Genomic DNA, 22,466 nt, shown 5'->3' with positions numbered 1-22,466 from the left:
CAGGTATCAAAGAACAGAATCCTCTATACTAAACTGTTGACATTTGGTGTTTAAAAAAAGAGCTGAACTGTTCCATTTTAAAGCCAAGTCCACATATATATAGAAATTAGCCAAACAAACCCTCTCCACTGGAGAACAGTTTATTTTATAGTTGACAAAAGGAAAAAGGGGGCCTTCTCTGAAATGCTTGCTCTGCCTTGAGTCCAGAATTTAAACTTAGTTTACTGACTATATCACTTCTCTTTGTTCCATTGTGTTCAAGGTGGTTTGAAACTTCTTCCTGGGTTTTTTTTTTTTTTTTGTTAATAGAAGGAACTGAATATGTCAGCTTTGTTGTTTAGGAGTCTTTTCATCTTGCCAAATCTTGCCGCCAAAAATGGAACTGATTTCCAAAATGAAATTACCAAATGGTTATAAAATCAAGCAGTAGGGCTTATCTTTGAAAACTTAATTTTAAATGTGGCATTTTACCAACATGAATGACAACATAATAGGAAGGATCACCCCATGGTTGGGCTTTTAAATCTGTGATATGAAATGTTAGGGAAGGATAGGTAAAGAAGATCTATGTAGTCCTTTCTAGAGATTTTTGATAAAAGAAAAAATATAGCTCCATTATTCTCTGGTGGTCTTAGTATACTTTTTTTAATGTTTATGGCTCATGTTTGTTTGTTTTTTTCTTCTGTTCTTTTGTTTTAGTATTAATTAATACTAATTAATTAGTATTTTCCATGATTGACATGAGGACATAGAGGAAATCACATACTCTGAAATTACATCTTCATCAAAGTAATAGTGATAATAACAGTATTAGTAATAGTAATAACTAAAACTTATATAACAACAACTAGGTACTAAACTAAGAAACAAATGTACTGCACTAGTGGCTTATTAACAGTAGTCAGTTTTACTATTTGTTCTGGTGAGTTGAGTCATCATTGGATTTTTTTTTTCTTACATAATAGAAAAGATTATTAGTAGGTCTAGAAACTGAAAATAATGTAAGAAACAATGCTCTAAAAATCTCTTAGTGACTTTATAACTCTAGGATTTCCAATTTCATCAAATAGCTGTTGTAAAGTTATATGTTAATTTAGATTACTCTGATTTTGTTAGACTTTTAAAAATAATTTGAGAATTTCAGTTATTATTGTTGAGTCATTTGAGTTCTGCTCTATTCTTTGTGATTCTATTTGGGGTTTTCTTCATAGAGAAACTGGAGTGGTTTGTCATTTCCTTCTCTAGCTCATTTTACAGACTTGTCTAGGATAATACAACTAGTGTCTGGGGCTAGATTTAGACTGATGAAGATGTCTTCCTGATTCCAAGGCCAATGGACTATCTACTATGCAACCTACCTTCCTTGAAAGTTTCAGTAGCTACATAGGAAACACTCCATGTGTTATAGTCCATGTAAAGGGCATTAATCAAAGAAGGCAGACAATATTGCAGCCTTTGTTATAAATTTCACAAATTTACTTTGATCAATTAAATTTCACATCTGATCAACAGGTTTTCTATTTTGGAGGAGTTAACCTTGACACACACCCTGCAATCATTTTTACAAGAAATTTTCTGGATAAGTTCTAACAATATACTTGATACGAACATAATAAGAGCTTTCTCATTCATTCTTCAGCTAATACCAAAGACTGATTGAAATCAATATGCTCTTATTCCCCAATTAGCTACATATATTTCATTGCTTAAACTCTCAGGAAAAAGCTCTCCCATACCCTGTTTCAATTGATCTTCAAAGGAGAAAGAATTGAACTCAGTTTGAGAACACAAAAATAATCTTGCTTTGGTTAAGTCTGTCTGTACCCATAGAAAGTTGATCCATAATTAGTAGAGTAAGACTTAAGAGGATAGACTCTAATCATGAATAAATACCATTATTAATACTGAGCTCTCTGGTGAATGAGTTACAACTATTAAGTAGATTAGGGGAACTTCAAGACTCCTTTTGCTGATATCTAAAGTACTAGGGAAACCTTAAAAGCTTTCCATATAGCTGAAAGAACATATCAGATGGGAGGAAACTGTAATGTTGCTATGAACCTTAGTAGCCATCTTGTCCAGACTATATACAAATGGAATCACCACCATAACATACCTGATGAATGGTGATACAATTCCTGCTTGAAGACTTCCAACAAGAGCAAAACCAACATTTCTCAACATATGAGATCCTACCTGAGCTGAGAAGAATGAAAGTTATATCAGTAGAGGATAAAATAGCTAATCAAGCAATAAGCATTTAGTAAGTGCTATATCAGAATATTTAGTCAGAGGAAGGTACTGAGCTGACCACACATAAGAACAGACATGATGAAGAAGAATCATAACACAGAATATAACATGGGTCATATAGCAGGTTTGGGGGGATCAGCCTATACCAATGACTTTTAATGACATTCACGAATACTGCCTGAGACACTGAAAAATTAGGAGGAACTCTTAGGCTACCATGATAACAAGGAATGTTTACTATGCTGTCTAATGGAGAATATATAATGTTGATTTATTCATTCAATGACAGAATTCCTTCCTTCAATATATCATGTCTATAATACTTATAAAGCACAGAATATTACAAGCCTATTGGGCTTGAGGAATGATAATCCCAGTTTTCTGGTTTGGAGCCCTGGCTAATCTAAGCACAAAATCTTTAAAATATAATCTGACCCTTTGACAAGGCAATGCTACTACTGGGTTTATATCCCAGTACATCATAAGGAAATCATAAAAGAAAGGAAAGGACCCACATATGCAAAAATGTTTCTAGCAGCAATTTCTGTGATAATAAAGAGTTGAAAAATGAGTATATGCCCATCAACTGGGGAATGACTGAACAAATTTTCATATATGAAGATAATGCAATATTATTATGCTATAAAAAGTGATGACCAAGCTGATTTTATAAAGGCCTGAAAAAATTAACATGAACTGATGATGAGCAAAACAAGCAGAATCAGGAATACATTTTACACAATAACAGCAAGAATGTAAGATGATCAGTTATGAAAGACTTGGTTCTTCTCAGTGGTTCAGTGATCCAAAGCAATCCCACTAGATTTTGGAGAGAAAATGCCAGATGCATTCAGAAAAAGTATTATGGAGATTGAATATAAATCAATACATACTAGGTTCGTGTATTTTTTCTGGGGGTTTTTTTGGGGTTGTTTTTTTTTTATCTCTTCCATGTTTTTTTTTTTTTCCTTTTTGCTCTGATTTTTCTCTTCTAATTCATGATTCATGAAGCAATGTGTATTAAAAATAAATTTACTAGATAAAAAATAATCTGACCCCTTTATGCAACAGCTATCTCTGATACATGGGAGATGACCCAAAACTGTCTAGTTTTAAAGAAATGGACAGACATAGGCAAAGATATATATTCATGTGAAGAAAGCATGTATGTATTTGGAGAAAAAAAATATGTGTGTATGTTTATATATATATACTTGTACATATATATATGTATATATATATATGCAAGTATATATATATATATATATATACACACACACATATTCTATGTGTGTAAATAATCTATAGAGAAAAAATATATATACATATATATTTATATGTATATAGAAAGTGTATTTATTTGTAAGTATGTCCATGTGTGTATACATATGTGTGTGTGTTTATGTAGAAAGTGAGGGACAGAGAGAGAAATAGGATAGATACACCAAAGACAGCCAGACACATACATACATATACATATATACATATATACACATATATATATACATACATATATATACACATATATATACATGCATATACATATATACATATATACATACATATATATATATATACATATACATATATATATATATATATATATATATATATATATATATGTATATATATATATATTTCTAGCTATAGCTAGCAATTCACTTCTGGGTCTGAGACAGAAAGACTCATCATCCTGAATTCAAATCTCGTTTCAGATACTGGCTGAATGACTCTGAACAGATTACTTATCATGTTTGTTTCAGTTTCTTTATCTGTACAAAGAAAATGACAAACCCCTTCAGTATTCTTCCAAAAACCTCAAATAAAGTTGATGTGGGTTGTGCTCCCTTTAAGAAACTAATCCTTCCAGATGAATTTATTCCTTTTTGATTTCCAGCCCTTCCTAGCTGATGCATTATCAATTCAAGAAGCTAGGACCTCTCATTCACAAATCTTGGTCAAAAGCACCCTTTTGAATTCCAATAGGAGATACAGGCTTTCACAACCCCCACCCAGATCTGAGACAATTTGGGATTCCACCCACAGGCCCCTTTAGCTAAATCTCTCATTATAAAAGAGAAGAGGTTCCAAACATGGCAGCCTTATGATTGGATCTCTGTCCATTGTAATCCTGTTTCTAGTGCCTCTTCTCTTTACTTAACACCTTTTACTAACTAGACTTTAACCTTACTTCCAAACCCCAAAATAAACCTATTTTATCAATCTAGGTTTTCAGGTCTGTAAATTCCTTTACAGGGGACTCTGCACCACCACTAGACCTTATTTAACTGCCTCTCCTTGCGCCAAATCCAAAGGGGTTACAGGGGAGCTCTGTTTGACTCCCTCTACCCTGAACCTGCCTCTAGACCTCAATTAAACACTAATTCCATTTAGGTACCCCAATTCTAGACCTCATCAAAGTCACCAAAAGTTTTGATATGACTTAAAAACTACCTCAAACAATGCACATACATTATACATGTTTCATGATATCTGTTGTATCATATTGTTATGTAAACCTTGCATCATTAATATAACAATATTTTGATATAGCAAATTGAGAATTGGTTTCAGACTCTCACCTCTGTTTGTACTATCTATGTAAAGTAACTCTGGGTAAGTTTCACATTCTGGTAAACACTCTAAGACTATAAATTGCAAAAATGATGATTTGCATTGATAGAAGAAATTCCTTAAAAGAACCTCCCTACATTGATTACATCAGAGAACTGGTTTAAAAAATGCATTGGCTCAAACTTTCTCAATTATCTGATTAATGTATAAAAATGTCCTCAACTAATTTCTGTTGGAAAATAAAGAAGTATAATATCTGAGAGGATTTTTTTTTGTTTGTTTGTTTGTTTTTGTTGTTGTTTTTTTTTTTCTTTTAATGCAAACCATTGACATAGAGCTGATAATGATTCTTGATTAAAGCCAATAAGAATAAAAAGCAGCTGAGTTGCTTCTAATTCTTTTTAGTTAAGATAGAAGAGTTACAGGCTTTTGACTAGGGGTGGAGTTAATCTACAAGGACCAGTAAAACTACATTTCCCTAGAGATTTGCAAATCTGAATAAGGGATATTTGAAATGAAGATGAAAAGGAAGAAAGAAAAATGCCCATACATCAAGCCAGATACTATAGGGAGTGGCATAAATGTTTCAAGAAGAAGAATAACAATGTGAAGAACCAATAATTCTCAGGAGAAAATATCCAAGCAGAGACCAATTAAAAAAATAATTTTGTTGTCTTTGCAAATGTCTATGGGTAATAAAAAGTCTGAGTAAAAGTTAAGTAATAAAGAGCATGAAGTAAATATCTTAGCACAGGGTAAATTTGGTCACATGGTTATCAATATGACTTGGTGATATTTAACTCAGTAATGAAATATGATTAATTCCTCATACAAAAAATCATTTTTCAATTTCTCTTTCAAAAAGGAAAGAAATAAATAGAAGAGGTAATGGAGTAGTTTCATATATTAGGATTACATAAAAATCCATAAAGCAAAATGATGATTTTAATGGAGATTAATGGAAGGGGAAGGCAGCAGCAATATTATATTGGCAACATATTACTGTACTGGTCATTAATGATTTGATGATGACTTTACCTAAGCAAAGTTGATGGTGCTATTTGAACTTGTCTCTTCCCTTCCAGATCTGAGCAAAGAATGGTAAAAATGAATTTCCAACACAAATAGAGGTTAGGAGAGCAATAGAACAAGACAGTTTCAGGGATCAAAGCAGTGGATTAGAAAGAGCCACTCCTCTTGTTACTAGCTTCATTAACTTCCTCAATGAAAATCCTGACTCCAGAAATGAGACATTTATCATATATATAGTGGGGAAAAAATTCCCCCCAGTTTTCTACGTTCCTTATAATTTTTGTTGCATTGGTTATATTTGTGTGAAACATTTTTAATTTTACATAATCAAATTTATTTATTTTATATTTTATAATGCTGTCTATACCTTCCTTGGTTGTAAATTATTTCTTTATCCATAAATCTGACAGATAAACTATTCCATGTAAGGCATATTATTAAAGAAAGGACTTAGGAAATTTTTTGAAAGGATATAGAAATCACTAGAAACCAGTCTTCAAGAAGAGTTCATATTAAATTAATCTTATTTCTTTTGGTATATTATTACTGGATTTTTAAATCAGAAGACTACTATAGGCACAGCTAGATTTCAGTGAAGGAATTTTCTAAAATCTCATATATTTTCCTTGTGAATGTGATGGAGAGATGTGAGGTAGCTTAGAGTATAATTAAGATAAAAAAACTGGTTGAATGACAAGACCCAAAGTAGTAATTAATGGATCAATGTCAATTTAGATGAAGGATTTCTACTAGAAAATGAGAGATTTTTAAAAGAGATTAAGAGATCTCTAGTGGTCAATTAAGAAATAAAGGCAGTCAGGTGGAAGAGTAGAAAGTACACTAGGAACAGTCAGAAAGACTTGAGTTCAAATTCTACTCAAACATTACCAGCAGTGTGACCCTGTGCAATCAATTTAACCTAGATTTTCTTCAGTTTCTTCAAATGTAAAATGAGGGTTTTAATAGCACCTTCATACCAGGGCTGTTGTGAATATCAAATGTAGTAGTAATTAAGACATGTAAGTGCTATGCAAATGCTAGTTATAATTAAAATTATTATTGTACTTGTAAAGCACTTAGAAACAGTCTCAGCATTTAATAGAGCCCACATATAAATACTTATTCTCTTCCTTCCTTTCTCCTTTCCCCAAATACGTGTAACAAGTCTATGGCAGCAGCTATTTTTTTATGTTTAACAAGGATGGCATACATCAAATTTTCAGCAAACCCAAAGCTGAAAAAACTAGCTAGTATGTTGGGCAACAAAGTTGGCATTCTAAAAATCTCTCAGTAGGGTAGACTATTGAGTAAAATATAGGGCAATGGAATTTTATTTGGGTAGATATGAAGTCCTATATTTTAGCTAAAAAAATTAACTGTATAAGTGTTATATAATAACAACAATAATAATAATAGGGGCATTTTATCAACAATTTAGACCTTAGGTGTCATCCACTACTACCCCCTAATTTTACAGTATAGGAACTTGGGACCAAGAGAGGTCAAGTTACTTGAATAGGTTCACACAAGCACTAATCATCAGAGGAAGAATTTGAATGGAGATTCTCTGACTCCAGAGCCAGTACACTTTTCACTGATAGCATGGTAACACAGTGTATAGGGAGGTGGACCCAGAGTCAAGAAGACCTAGGTTCCAGTCCCTCCTCTGACATTTAGGGTTGTACTTGCATTGCCCCAAGCAACTTTCTAAAACTATGATTGAAGAAAACACATTGAGATATATATATATATATATATATATATATATGTATATATTGGCAGAAGCAGTTCCTCACTGGGTATCATTTGAGCAATAGAATCAAAGATTTGATAAACATAAAAATAAACATATACACATAAAGATGCATAGCTTAAAAAATTGAGTGAATAATTGTTCCAGGGAGGGTTTAAAAGAAAGAAGGAAAATGGGATGCTCAGTCAAGTAAGAGTGACTCATCTGTGGCAATGAGGCAGTTAGATGGCTCCTAGACTCAAATAAGTCACTTAACTCTGTTTCTCTCAGTTTCCTCAACTGTAAAGTGAGGATACTAAGGGTACCTATCTCCCAAGATTGTTATGAGGATTAGATGAAATAATACTTTCATAGCACTTAGCATAGTGTCTGGCACATGTTTGGCACTATATAAAGTTTATTTCTTTCCCCTTCTCCTCTTCCCTTCATTCTCCTGCTCAGTCATGAAAAGTCCAACTTCTCATTTCAGTTTTCTACCATAAAGATCTTTGCTCTCCTGAATTTGCTTTAATTTCCTTTGAGGCTTTATATTTTTATAAATTAACAACAGATATTAACAATATTTTAATGACAAACCAATAGCTGGCATTACTATAACAATCTAAGACCTTACAAAGTCTTTTAGCAATAGAAGTAGAAAAATATAGTGAATAGAAAGCCATCCTTAAAGCCACAAAAACCTGGATTTGAAAATTGCCTCTGTCACACAATAAACAGGTGATCCTGGGCATGTTATTTGTCCCCTTAGTTGTCTAGGTAAAATTCTCCAAGAAAGGTTTTCAGAGTAGATATCTTTTTCTACCCTAGAGTTCCCCATACCAGTAAATGTCCCTTTAAATATGTTATCTTCTTTGATCTTCACAACAGCCCTTTGAGATAAGAGTTATCATTACCCTCATTTTGTAGCTGAGAAAATTATGATTTTAAAATGTTAAGTGGCTTGCACAGTCACACTGCTTATATCTAGGGCATAAATTTAACTTGATTTTTCCTGATTCCAATTACAAACTTCTGTCTCTCATACAATGCTTCCTCTTTCCTTGCTTGCTTTTAGAAACATAATAATTTTTTTTTTCTAAGTAGGTAAATGTTTGGGTGTATGGTAATTCTGCTTAACTTTTTTTTTTTTTTAATATATACTTTTCCCCCTTCCAAATAGACTTTCTTTTAGATATCTTATATTTCGTACAATATTGTACTTTTCAAATGTAGGCATTCCCACCATGGGTTTGTGAAAGCTGCCCTTGAAAACAATGGTTTTCCACAATACCTTGCACTTAGTACATGCTCAATAGCTTTCAATTGATTGATTTCCAGTATTACCTGGGACTATATAAAGAGCCTCTAGCTCAGCCATTCTTCACACTAATATCACACCCATGTTCAAATTCTAGGTATCTTGACCTAAGTTACCAGCTGGACTGCTTATGTAGTTCTTCAGAACTGACATTTCTACCTGGATCCCCATACTTAATTTCTGGTGTTTTTATGCTGCTCCAAACCTTACCTGATCACCAGCTTGGTCCTGCGCTTTGGCCACTGCAGAGTCAATCCCTAGGCCTTTATGACCTAATTATGAGACAAGGGAGAGAAGATAGAATTACTTGACTTTTATTTTGCTTTTTTTTTTCACAAACTTTTTTTTTCATTTATTTAACAGTAAAGGAAAAATAGTTAACAGACATTTGAAACCTGAGATAAATGATGAAATATAAAGACACCATGTATTATCATCTGAATTATTTGCTCAAATCAAAGATCCCAGTATAACCCAGCTGTGAGACATGAAATCTAAAGTACATGTCCTACCTATTCAAGTCTGAGTCCAAACTCAGGTTGTCTCTTTTATGTTTGTTCTTGCCTAATCATAGATAAATAAGTGTGTATATTAAATTGGATACAGACTTGGAAAATACTTTTTTTGTTGTTTCTTTTTTTTAATTTTTAAAATTAATGAGTAATTACTTAATAATTAGTTGTTATAAAATTATGTATATTACAATTGTATATTATATAAATACTATATATAATATATAATTAAATAATAAAAATTAAATTAATAATTTAATAAAAGTACTTCCATAACATAGTATAAGATGTTATTTTGAAAATTGAAAATGTTTGGAATTTGGGAGCCTATTAAAACAGAACAAGATTTTTGGATAGGATAATCACTGATAAGATGACTAGGACAAATGACTCTTTTACCAACTAACTTGTATCAGAAGTAGAACAGCACAAAGACAAGTTTACTTTGAAATATCTAATTAGCAGTCCCACAAACTTCTTTCTAATCTGATTCAAATTAAGTATTATACTTGCAGCAGATTGTAATAATTGGAAAAATTAAGTTACTGAATCCCATTTTAAGTCATTCTATTAATGCCTTTTCTTTTGAGTTTGTTGGTTTTTTGTTTTTGTTTTTGCTTGTCTTAAATTTAGCATTTCTTTTATGTATACGAATTAACTACTTATCCCATACAGATATATATATTGTACATGAAGTACTTTTTATAGGAAAAATCTATATTTAAGTCATAGCCCAAGCTATAAGTAAAATTGTCCCTGAGACACCAAGGTAGGGAGTTTAATGAGCTTGAGATTTCCCAGAATTATAACCAGACCCAAACTATATGTCTGGTTATCTAGAACAGGGAACAGACATAGTAACATAAATCCCTGTGATTCTAGCAGCAATTCCTTATTGTTAGTATTTGTTATTCTGGGCTTCAAAATGCAGTTCAAAGAATATCTGCTCAGCAAAGCTGAGAAGCAGAACATTCATCAGCTGGACTAGAAATACAGTATTTGTTCAAAAACTGTTCAAGGAAGATGGTGAATTTCTGAAACCTTAAATCAGGTACAGTATATTGCCAAAGCCTGCACTCAGAAGCTTGTGGATAATTTTGCAAATAATAATCAGACTAAAAATTAAATTGTCATCTTTTGTTCAAAAATTTCATAGAAAACAGAGAACCCAAAAAATATTTATTATACTATCCTTATTTGACAAGTACAGATCAAGTGCCCAAAGAGTACACAGCTCACTATTTATTCAGGCTTCCAGCCTTGAATTTAGTGAGTCTTTTATGTAAAGCAAAAAGGTACTTAAAAAATTATTCCTTGATGACAATGATGACCATTATAGATGATCAAAGGATTTCCTTCAATAAAAAAACATGAGCCACTTCTAGGAGTTTACAATATGATAAAAACAGAAGGTACAAAAACAAATAATTGAATGAATGAAACATGAGAAAACATTCAGTTTGTACTCCAAGGAGGCAAGATGGCATCAAACACCCTGCTTTTAGCAACACTTAAAGAAAAGAAACTCCTATATGTCAAACTGGAGCAGCTACGAGCCTAGATAATAAAGCAGATTTTTTTTTTCTTCCAGTAAATTTATTGGAGCTTTTCATAAAGGTTAGATATGTACTATAAAAAGTACATTGATGTGAAAAAAGGAAGCACTGGCAGTATTTCTATAAGGTGTTTGCTACTTATATCTTCCCTGCCCAGTGGATTACTTACAAAGAGTTCAAACATGAAGAGAACAAAAATATCACCAAAAAATAAGGATACCTCAGAAGATAAATCTCACTCCTAACCTTTGAGGATTTTTGCCACTGTAACTCTCCTTGGGTTTCATTATTTGATGTTCTAACTAAGGCCAAAAGTCCAAAGATAAAAGATAATGTTTTTTAAAAAAAGAAAAATAGAGCATATTTACAGCCAATCCCAGGTGGACAGAATTAAACATAGAAATGAGGAGTTCTTAACTTTATGTTATATAGACTCTTTGGAAGTCTGATGAAGCCTAGACCTCTCCTCAAAATAATTTTAAAATAATTGAAGGGAATGCTAAATTTCAGTTAGAAATTGGTGAAAATCAAAATGTATTTTTTTCCCTATTCAAGTTCATGAATTCCAAAAATATTTATCCATAGATCCACTAAGGATCTATAGGTCATAACTTAAAAACCTTGACTTAAAAGGTAATTAATTGGGAAAATGGAGAGATGCTCAGGATTTGAGTATTTTTCAAAACCACTCTTATTGACAAGTTTTCTTTTAAGTCCATAGTAAGGCACAGAAGTAAGAAGAAAGGCTCAGACATTCATGTTGAGGTGACAGTGTATTTGAGAAAACAACATGTCACACCATTAATTGTTGTGAATTGTCTTTCAGAATTGAATTTCAGAATCAAAGCTGGGATGCCACTGAAAAGAGCAAAATAGTATAGTTATTGTCTTCCCCTCCCTTCCACTCCAGATGCTGAGATGAATGTTCCTTATACTGAATCTTTCCTTGGCAAGCAGTTGGGAAGTCCTAATTAAGTCTTCCAATTAGATGATAGTTGCTGTCCTCTACAGTATAGTACATGGTTCAGAAAAAGCCCCTGTGGGATAACATGATCTTCTACACAGCATTAGGGGATGATGATTCTGGCAATAGTGTAACTGCCATGTGACTTGTCAAAAGTTAGAAGCATCCACAGTCAGAATTTTAACAAACTGGTTTTATGAATACATTTAAAAAAAACTCTATAGGAAATAGAAGGACCTTTGTAGTTTCAGAACATTGTGAGAAAAAGTGAAAAGGGGGTCCAAAGTCCTTTAGTGAAGATAGACTAAGCCTGTACTGTTATATTCTATCTCCATGAATCCATCAATCAAGTATTGACTGAGCATCTATTATGAGCCTTGTACTGGGAGCTAGCACAGCATGAGGGTAAAACTCCTTGGAGCATGCATGATTCAGGATCCCTACAGAAGAACAGACTTACCTTCTAACTGTTTCCTATTGGCTAGAAGGCTCCCTTTAGTTGGCTATTGAAATGAAATGTCATAAGTATACTCTAGCAGAAGTTCTTAATTTGGGATCCTCACCTATAGATTTCAAGAGTGTCAATGAATTTGAAGCCAGGATGTTTTTTTAATATGATTAGTTTCCTTTATAATCTTATATATTTTATGCATTCAAAATCATGTTTCTGAATAGGGCTCCATAAATTTTAAGAGTTTGCTAAAGTGTCTGTCTTTCTGTCTCTCTCTGTCTCTCTCTGTCTCTCTCTGTCTCTTTCTCTCTCTCTCTCTCTCTCTCTCTCTCTCTCTCTCTCTCACACACACACGCACACGCACACGCACACGCACACACACACACACGCACGCACACACACACACACATTAAGAATCACTACCTTAAAAAGATAATCTTCACTCCTCAAATCTTTACTCCATGGAATATTGGTAAATGATTCCCTTACAGCAGTGATCTCCAATGGGGCCTGGGCCCAATAGAGGGACTGAAATCTTACCCCGAAAAGTGTGTGATCATTCAGTCAAAGGATAGGAAAATGAGTGTCATCTCATCCTCCTAGAAATATCTAATCACTGTTCTTGACTTTAACACTATCATCCCAGTTCTTCCTCATTTTACCTCTCTGTCTTCTATACAAACTTCTAACTTCTCCACTTCTGAGTCAATAATGACCCTAATGATGATAATAAAGACAATGATTTGCCATAACCCAAAAACCTAGAGAAGCAGTTTCCTAGTAAATACTAGAAAAATTCTTATATTTATCCCCTAATTTCATTTCAACCAGTCAGTGATTATAGCAAGCAATTGGCAAGTGACCACCATGTGAGAGTCCCCCTTGCCTCTTTTGAGTTTAGATGGGAAAAATCAGGTTATACAGGAAGAACAGGCATAATTAAGTTGTGAAAGATAAAAGCTCTCATTATGAAATCTCCCCCCTTTCTACAGTCCATCTTCTCTTTCAGACTTACTTATTACTATCAAAGGAATCGCCTTCCTTTTAGTCACTCAGGTTTTACAGCTGCAGTGTCATCCATAACTCCTCATTCTCCCTGTATCCAATTTATTGACAAATCTCATGGTTTCTTCTTCTATGACACCTTTCATATTTATCCCCTTCTCTCCATTCACACAGCCATCACCTCCTTCAGATTTTCATCACCCTCCTCCCACCCCCAGCTGGACTATTATAATAATTTCCTAACTAGTTTCTATGCCTCACCTCCCTGCTCTTTAATACATCTTTCATCAGTTTGCCAAGTGACTTTTCCTTAAGTTTACTTCTGATCATGTCACTTTCCAAACTCCAGTGGTTCCTGTTAACTCTAGAATCAAATATTATTCCCTCTTTCATTATTTTCATAATTTCAATATGAGTGTGCTTTTTATACAATCTATCAGTACAGTAGTCCATACATAACTTACAAATAAACAGGAGGAGAGAGGGGCAGAAAGGGAAAGAGTCAAGAAAGGAGGGAGAGAAGTAGAGAGAAAGAAAGGTTGCTTGAACAATGCTTTGTTAGTTTTATGAGAGATGGGTGAACTAAAACTTTTAAAAAACATAATCTTTAAAGAAGCTAATGTATAATCACCAGGCACATGGAAGTGATGATATTACACCAAGGAATACCATGAGGTTTTTATGCAACCAAAACTCAGATACAGTCTTGTGACCTTGAAAAAGTAATTTAACTTTCTCTGAGCTTCAATTTCTTCAGCTGTAAAATGAGGTTAGACTAGCTGACCTTTAAAGCCTTTTGTAACTTTAAATCTTTGACTCTAAGGCTATCAACTTATGATCAGTATCTCTAAACATGCTTTAATTATACGATAGAGTTAGAATTGGATCAAAATGGGTTCAATGGGACCATTTGTAATTTATAATTGCTCTTGCCATTTGACTCAAGACATCAGAATAAATAAGCAGAGGGCTCTGCTGTTTCCACCTCCTCAGTCCCCAGGCATCAAAATGGCTCAAGACAGATCCCAAGTCTCCATAACATCCCAGTGAGGAGTCTTCAACACCAAAGGCTAATTTAAAAAGTTACTTTTTGCATGCACCCCCAGGATACCAACCTCATAATTCTGAGATTAAATTCTCATTAATATTAGTGCTCTCTCTATTCAAGACAAAGTCATTATCATATTCCCTCTCTCTTTGCTTACTGAAAACTATTAGCTTGAGCATTTTATTACCATGACTATTAGAAGTTTCTTTTTTTTTTCTTTATTGTTTTGTTTTGTTTTACTGGAGAGTGTCACAGATCTTTTTCAGTCACTTATCTTTCCTTTTGAAAAGTTTGTAATTTTTTTTGACCTGTGTATGTCTTTATTTTATATTACTTCTCAATCTTGAAAATGTCCAAGGAATGCTTTCATTTCTCATTGTATCTCTCTCTCTCTCTCTCTCTCTCTCTCTCTCTCAATCGTGTGTGTGTGTGTGTGTGTGTGTGTGTGTGTGTGTGTGTGTGTGTGTGTATACCATTCTCTTTCTGGACTTTTTATTTGCTCTGCATCAACTAGACTTTCCAAGACAGACCACGTTAAAACAATTAAATATCCCCTACTAGGAACTGTATCTCCCCCAATATATAGCATAGAAACCTGTATACTACAGGTATTTAATAAATTTTTGTTTTGGTATGGAATTAAATAGAAAGTAGTTCCACTAGATGATGTATCTATTTGATTTTTTTTCTCAAAATTAGTTTTATTGCTATGGTGGTTGGATTAAATGGCAGGGAAGGTCCCTTTTACTCAAATTTATACCGATGATCTATTCATCCTTTTTCATTTTTATATCTCAGTTCTTTCTGGGAATCTTCCCCCAGTCTCCCTTGCAATAAAGAAACTCTATGTTCTACTTGAGGACTTTGCTAATGTTTATTAAGTTGACATCCTCTACTAAAATATACTTTTCTAATGTCCTTATTACTGTAGATATCAGTTAATTATTTCCATTTCTGTACAGTGTATGTGCATATTTGAACGCATCCATATAGAAACTTAACTTCAGTCCAACATCACATTGTTTGCCTGACAGCCTGTGCTTAGCATTAAGAGGAGAGATTGACCAGAATTAAAGCTATCTATTCCCTGTCCCAAAGATTTCCTTTTCATCAGTGTCTAGGCAGCTGTCAAATTAATCAGCACAGCTGTTCTGCAAATGAATCCTGAAGAGGTTTCTAGCATTGCCTTCTTCCAGAGCAGTGGATAGTTTATTATCTCAGGGTGAGCTAAAAGAAACTGCTACAGCTGACCTGGCCAGTGTTCCTATTCAAGGATGATGTTGATGATAGCATTATGCAACATACAATTTGCCATCAGGAAAAAGTCCAGTAGACTTGTGGGAAGAGAGAGTTCATATCATCTGGGATCTCTTGAACCAGAATGACAAAAGGCAAATATGTAGGCAGGAAGCTACCTTAATGCTCTTGGCCATGGCATTGTGAATACCACTTTCTCTTTTTCTTATTACAAATATCTGTGTGCAATGGGCACACCAGCACCCACAATACCCAGTAAATGAGTAGTTTGGGAATTGCATACAAGTAGTCACCAACACAGTTTCTGGGTTCATTATTATTAATTCAGTGGCTATACTGATTCAGATGGGGGTGGAATATGGGACACACATAAGTACTCAATGAAAACAGTAACTAAGGACAAAGAAATGAAAAGGTAAAGGAGATGAACAGCAAGAAGGTTGAGGAAAAAGAAAATAATACAAAGAGAGCACAGGCAGCTGTTATAAAAGTAAAACAGGTGAAATCACTGGAATGAGAGATGAGAGAATTACCAAGAGGAGCAGGAATTCAGAGATCATGTGATCCATGTCCCTGAATTCAGGGAGGCTCTTATATCACACAATGACCTAACTCCATAAATAGAAGATATATTCAAACCTTCTATCATTCATCCAAGTGTCTGAACTGCCCAAAAGAGGGGGGGGGGGGCGGGAAATGTTTCATCTCACTTATAAATGTGGAGGCAGATGTACAATGAATGACTTTTAGACATTTGCTTTCAGTAAAGCTAAGTGGTGTATTAGAGCACTGATACTGGAATCAAGAGGTCCTGAGTTCAAATTCAATCTCAGACACTTACTAATTGTGTGATCCTGGACCAGTCACTTAACTCTGGGGGGAAAAAAGCTTTGCTTTCAAACTCTGATTCTTTATTGTAAAGAAATGTCACTCCTCACACATAAAGTAGTAGGTCTTTAATTAACATTTAATTAATACCAATAATAAACAATCCATACTGGTCATCTTTTTCTGTTTGCTCAACTTTGTATTCCAAACTCATATGTAAAATGGGATTAGCACTTATAATAACATATCTCATAGGATTATTAATTCTAAGGCTGTTATGAGACTCAAGCAAGATAATTTTCAGACTTTTAAACACAATATAAATATTGGCTAATCTGTACCTTTAATTTCTGTTAATTAAAAAGTTATAGTATTAAGAAGAAAATAAATGGAATATATTGTATAGAGGACTAGCCTCAAATCATTAAAGTCTGGGTTCAAATATTACTTCCATCATATACCAGCTGTGTAACCAACACTAGTATCCTAACCTATTAGTGCTGCCAGGCAACACTCTAGGATTATGGATGCAGATGTATTGCCAGTCTATATTGGTGAAGGAAGCTTCCACCTTATGAGCTCCTTACATATATGAAATAAAATTTCGCTTCAAATGATGATGTATGGTGTCAAAATATGTATTTCCATTTAGTCATACTTACCCCGATCATTTAACTAACAGGTCCCTAAAATAATTAAATAGTTTTATTTTTAATCTAAATATTTATAATTTTCTACTTAAGAATTAGATTACAAATAATTTGCATAATATGGTATAACAGAAGATGATTGTTCATGAAATTATAAACCTATTATACAAACTTGTTATTCCTTTTAAATATATAATAAAGTTATCATCATACAAATTTATGTTTTCTTCTTTTTCTTCCCCCTTCTCCCCAGAGATGGCTACCATTAGGCACAAATATGAATATGTGCATATGTGTGTTTACACATATATATGTGTGTGTATATATGTATGTATTCATGTAGATAAACATATATATATATATAAATGTAAAATCTTTCTATATATCTACTTGTCAGTTCTTTCTCTGGATGCAGATAACATCTTCCTTCACATGGCCTTTGTAATTAATTTGGATACTTATAATCATTAAAATGACTTATTTGCTCAAAGTTGTTCTTAAAATAACATTACTATTGTTGTATTTAATATATTGTATATAATTGCATATAAGTGTAGTAGCAGAGGGGTGGGCTGGACTGGGCTGTGGACACTGGTAGAAGAGCACAGTTCTATTCATTTCACTCTTCATTATTCCATGCAAATCTATCCAAGTTTTTTTCTAAGACCATCAAGCTCATCATTGCCAATGGCATAGTAGTATCCCATTCTTTTAAAATTGTGAGTTTGAGGAGCATTCTGGGAAGGTGATGCAATAGATCAGAAAACTTTCAGCGCTCCAAATTATCTTCACAGAAAAATACAGAACATTGCTTCAGAGGGAATGTAGAACAGCTGAAATAAACAAAAGTCAGGCTAAAACAGTTATTTTTCTAAGATAGTCTAAAAAGATTCTAAGAAAGACCTGAATTCCAGGGATAAAAGTTCTACCTGAGTAAAGTAAAATCACCTACAAGCCAACTCTGCAGAATGAACAAACAAGTCCTGGGACAGCTAGATTTGGAAGGCAGCCTCAGCCTTAGAACCTTTCATCTCATGGATAGTGTGGGGATCTGACAATGGAACAAAAGAATCTTCTGCTATCAAGAGACAGACACAACCCAGATGGGGCTGCCACTGCAGCGGAACTACCACACATTTGGTGAGTATAGTAATGAGTAGTGGGGTCCCTGCTGGCTATGGGCACCAGCAAGAGAACAAGATCTCTGGTTTCAGTTCTAGGGAAGAACTTGCAACCCCCAGAGGGATGGCAAGTAGTAAGATCAGAGGTGGAACCGTATGACCAAGGACTTTAGTCATGGCTTAGGAGTAGAGGAGAGAACCCACAGTTGAAGCCTGGAACAGACTTAAATAATGAAAAAAAGGACCTAATGCTTCCCATAACTTGAGCCTACTAATAGTAGATAGATGGATAAATAGATAAATGAATAAATAAATGACAATGAGCAAGAAAAGGAAAAAGAATTCAACCATAGAAAGTTACATGGGGATAGCGAAGATCATGTTTCATTTTTAGAGGAAGAAAATAGAGCTAAAAAAGATACTCTTTTTTTTTTTCAAATGAATAATATCAATGTTCCCAAGCTCAAAAAAATTCTATAAATGGACATTTACATATTATAAATACACATAAATCACCAGTATTTCTATATATTATCAACAAAATCCAGTAGGAAGAGATCTATAAGATATTTGGAAGTCTATTTGCCAAGGCAGATATAGGAACTATATGAACATTATTACAAAATACTTTTCATACAAACAAAAACAAATCTTAACAAATGGAGAAACATTAATTGCTCATGGGTAGGTTTAGCTAATATAATAAAACTTTAATTAACTTAATATTCAGTGCCGTATCAGTCAAACTAATGAAGAATTATTTTATGGAACTAAAAAAAAACCTACAAAAAATTCAACTGGAAGACCTGAAGGTCAAGAATATCAATGCGATCAATAATTAAAAAATATATATATGTGAAAGAAAGCTGCCAACATTACTAGATGTCAAACTATATTTCAAAATGGAATTTTTCTAAACAATTTGGTACTGGCTAAGAAATAAAATAGTGGATGAGTAGAATAGATTAGGTATACAATAAACACAGCAGTGTTTGATGCGAATCTAATGTTTGATAAAAGATCACAAAAGATTACTGGGAAAACTGGAAACCAGTTTGTCAGAAACTAGGTAGAAACAAGATCTAAATCTGTGGACCAAAATAAAGTCAAAACATGCTATAATAAATAAATTAGGGGAGCATGAAAAACTTATCTGTTAGATCTATGGATAATGTAAGAGTCTATGACCCCATAAGATATAGAGAAGATCACAAGAACTAAAATGGATAATTTTCACCTGAAATTAAAAAGATTTTGCACAAACAAAACCAGTTCAGAAGGAAAACAGGAAACTGAGGGTGGAGTAGACTTACAGTAATTTTCTATGAAAAAGGACTCATTTCTGAAATGGAAATAGGGAACTGAGCCAAATTTATAAAAGAAAGATAATATTTCCAAATTGATAAATGATCAAAGAATATGAACAAGCAGTTTTCAGGAGAAAAAAATGAAAGCTATCAATAGTCACATTAAACAATGTTCTAAATCAGTATTGATGAGAGAAATGAAAATCAAAACAACTCTGAAAGACTTTCTCACAGTTATCAGATGGTTGACATGACAGAAAAGGAAAATGATAAATGTTGAAGAGGATGTGGAAAAATAGGTACAGCAATGCACTGTTATAATTGTTAAATAGTCTAACTATTCTGAAGAACAATTTGGAACTATACTCCAAAGTCTATAAAACTATGCATACTCCTCAGTTTAACAATATTAATACTGGGTAAGTACCCCAAAAAGATCAAAGAAAAACTTTTTTTTTCTAGTTTTGGAATTGTTGGTAGTGTTTTTTTGTTTTTTTTTTGTTTTTTTTTTTTTTTTGGTATTTTTGGGTTTATTTTATAACACAGGCCAACATGGAAATGTTTTGCACAATTTCACATATGAGTAATATCACATTGCTTGTCTCCTCAGTGGATAATAGGAGAGAGGAAGAGAATTTGGAATTCAATTTTTTAAAATGAATGTTAGAAATAAAATGCCTTGCTAACTTAAAAAAATAATTGGCAGGTATGCTCCAATGGTCATCCAGCTTTATAACTACTTACTTTCTCGAGTCAAACTGAGACCAGTCAGAAGAGGAAAGACCATAGGCAACAATTTTCAAACTGTAAGTTGCTATTATTTGGTTACTTCAGTCATTTCCAACTTTTCATAAGCCCATTTGGGGTTTTCTTGGGAAAAATACTAGAGTGATTTGCCATTTCTTTTAATATGATATTACAAAGGAGAAAAACTGAGGCAAATGGGATTAAGTGATTTCCCAGGGTTACACAGATGGTAAGTATTTGAGGCTGAACTCAAAAAGATGATTCTTTGTGATTCTAGGACTACCAATTATGCCACCTACCTCATGCTCAATTGGGCTATAAATGACTGATTCTGCCTATTCAAAGTAATATCAGTTAATTTTGTAACAAGAAAACATTTTCTCTCTGGGTGCTCCAAAAATCATATTATTTTTTGTCTTTACCAAAACAAGAACTTCTCTAATTATTTTTCTAGCTGTGTGACCCTGGGCAAGTCACTTAACCCCAAATGCCTCAGCAAAAAAAAAAAAAAAAAAAAAAAAAACCCAATAATTATTTTTATTCCTAGGTACTTCGAGCTAATTATTCTCTTTTCATAAGTCCCAAACCCTCTCTTCAAAAGCCAAAACTCTATCACTCCAATTAATCTTAAAAGAAAAAAATCCACCAGCCAACCTAAGAGTCTTTCCTAATCCAGCTAATTTATTTAATTTCATGAAGTATTTCTGTGCCAGAGATAGAAAGGAAAGCAATACATTAAAGAAGTTTTCCTTCTTAGTTTCTAATTCAAGAATTAGTTGGAAATGAAATCTCAGACCAACCAAGGTCTAGACATATCCTGCGTGGATGATGGAGAGATGGGGAGAGGTGAGAAGAAAAATGGTTAGATTTATTTTATGTTTATGTAATTTTGAATTTTATTTTACTTTTTAAAATTAGTATTTTCTCTATTTTACCTTTATTTTAACTGAAGAAAAAAAAAAAGAAACTATGTCAGTATGTGAGTACTATGCTTCATCATCAATCCTTCCAGGTTCATTTTGTCTCCTTTAAATCAATTTGCATGAAATAATCATTTTGTTCTCTTCATTTAGAATCTTTCAACAAGCTTATTTCTGGGAAAATATGAAGTGTTTTTAATGACCCCGAATATTCCTGAAATAAAATTCCATCTTCTTTAACATCAACATTTTCCCAAGGATGCTGTATAGCTATGAGTCATAGGATATGAGACTCTAAAGAATTATAGTTATAAGTCATGGAAAAGCAATGGAAAGGCTCTTGGTGGATGTCTGCAGGATGCAGCATATTTCCAATGAGGACTTACACAGGAGAAATGACAAAAAGAATATGATCAGAAAGTTGCATGACTATGTAAGTGAAAGGAAGGAATAGTCAAAAAGTCAGTTCCATTCATATCTACTCAATGGCAAGAGATCTCAATGAAGGTCCCTCACATGTTGAATAGCTCTCTCTGGGTGATTTAAGAAAGTATATGAGCAAGAGCTATACAAGATGAAGATGCATAACTAAGTTGCTATGTGCACCATTAAAGGGAACAAACACAGATCCATAAAAATTTCAAAGCTATCTGACTGTAAACACACATTCCAGTCTGTCTTTATGGTCTATATGATGCTGATCTCATCTTGTAACATATCAGTTATCCTTTTGATTATACTATCCAAGTTTGATAACATGACATCTAAACTCTATTAAAAATTGAAAAACCATATGGGTTCAGACATAGATCACTAAGACACTCCAAAAGATGGCTTTCTAATTTTCAATGCATGGGTCTAGTTATTCTGAATCTGCCCAAGAGGACTAATTTTTTTTAACTTTTGTCTCTCTGTATTTTTCTGTAAGAATATCATGAATAGTTTAAAGTAACAATTTAATTAAACTTTCTTTATGAATTTATAACTATGCGGGGCAGCTAGGTGGCGCAGGGCATAGAGCACCAGCCCTGAATTCAGGAGGACCCGAGTTCAAATCTGGTCTCAGACACTTAACACTTCCTAGCTGTGTGACCCTGGGCAAGTCACTTAATCCCAGCCTAAAAAAAAAAAAAAAAAAAAAGAATTTATAACTATGCTATTTCATAATATGTTTATTATTTTCAGAATTCT

At 33.4% G+C, this 22,466-nt stretch overlaps 1 protein-coding gene across 5 annotated transcripts in view; it reads right to left on the bottom strand.

Moving 5' to 3' along the window:
* Positions 1-22,466, bottom strand: part of PDE4D (phosphodiesterase 4D) — a 1,915,283-nt gene that overhangs the window by 1,693,552 nt on the left and 199,265 nt on the right. For all 5 annotated transcript variants that reach the window (XM_074282453.1, XM_074282452.1, XM_074282451.1 and 2 more), the window contains one exon: positions 9,120-9,181. The gene's annotated coding sequence lies outside the window, so the exon portion shown is untranslated. The remainder of the gene's footprint in view (positions 1-9,119; positions 9,182-22,466) is intronic.

The sequence above is a fragment of the Sminthopsis crassicaudata genome, chromosome 1 (assembly GCF_048593235.1).
Source record: "Sminthopsis crassicaudata isolate SCR6 chromosome 1, ASM4859323v1, whole genome shotgun sequence".
Classification (NCBI taxonomy): Eukaryota; Metazoa; Chordata; class Mammalia; order Dasyuromorphia; family Dasyuridae; genus Sminthopsis; species Sminthopsis crassicaudata.
The sequence above is the reverse complement of the archived record's forward strand: the minus strand, read 5'-3'. Positions and strand labels throughout refer to the sequence as shown.